This window comes from Mustela nigripes, chromosome 2 (assembly GCF_022355385.1).
Source record: "Mustela nigripes isolate SB6536 chromosome 2, MUSNIG.SB6536, whole genome shotgun sequence".
NCBI classification, from domain to species: domain Eukaryota; kingdom Metazoa; phylum Chordata; class Mammalia; order Carnivora; family Mustelidae; genus Mustela; species Mustela nigripes.
In genome coordinates this window covers 217,552,720-217,552,970 of record NC_081558.1, presented here as the reverse complement: position 1 = coordinate 217,552,970, position 251 = coordinate 217,552,720, and the positions used below count along the sequence as shown (strand labels likewise).

Below are 251 nucleotides of genomic sequence, written 5' to 3'. Positions count from 1 at the left end.
GTGTGGGCTCCAGGCTGGGCTGGCCAGGTCTGGGGTCAGTGCAGTCTCCAGGCTGGGCTGGCCAGGTCTGGGGTCAGTGTGGGCTCCAGGCTGGGCTCGCCAGGCCTAGGGTCAGTGTGGGCTCCAGGCTGGGCTGACCAGGCCTGGGGTCAGTGCGGGCCCTATGCTGGGCTGGCCAAGTCTGGGGGTCAGTGCGGGCCCTATGCTGGGCTGACCAGGCCTGGGGTCAGTGCGGGCCCTATGCTGGGCTG

At 70.5% G+C, this 251-nt stretch overlaps 1 protein-coding gene across 3 annotated transcripts in view; it reads left to right on the top strand.

The window, feature by feature from the left end:
- CFAP410 (cilia and flagella associated protein 410) overlaps positions 1-251 on the top strand; it is a 9,444-nt gene that overhangs the window by 1,051 nt on the left and 8,142 nt on the right. The gene's annotated exons all lie outside the window — the stretch shown is intronic.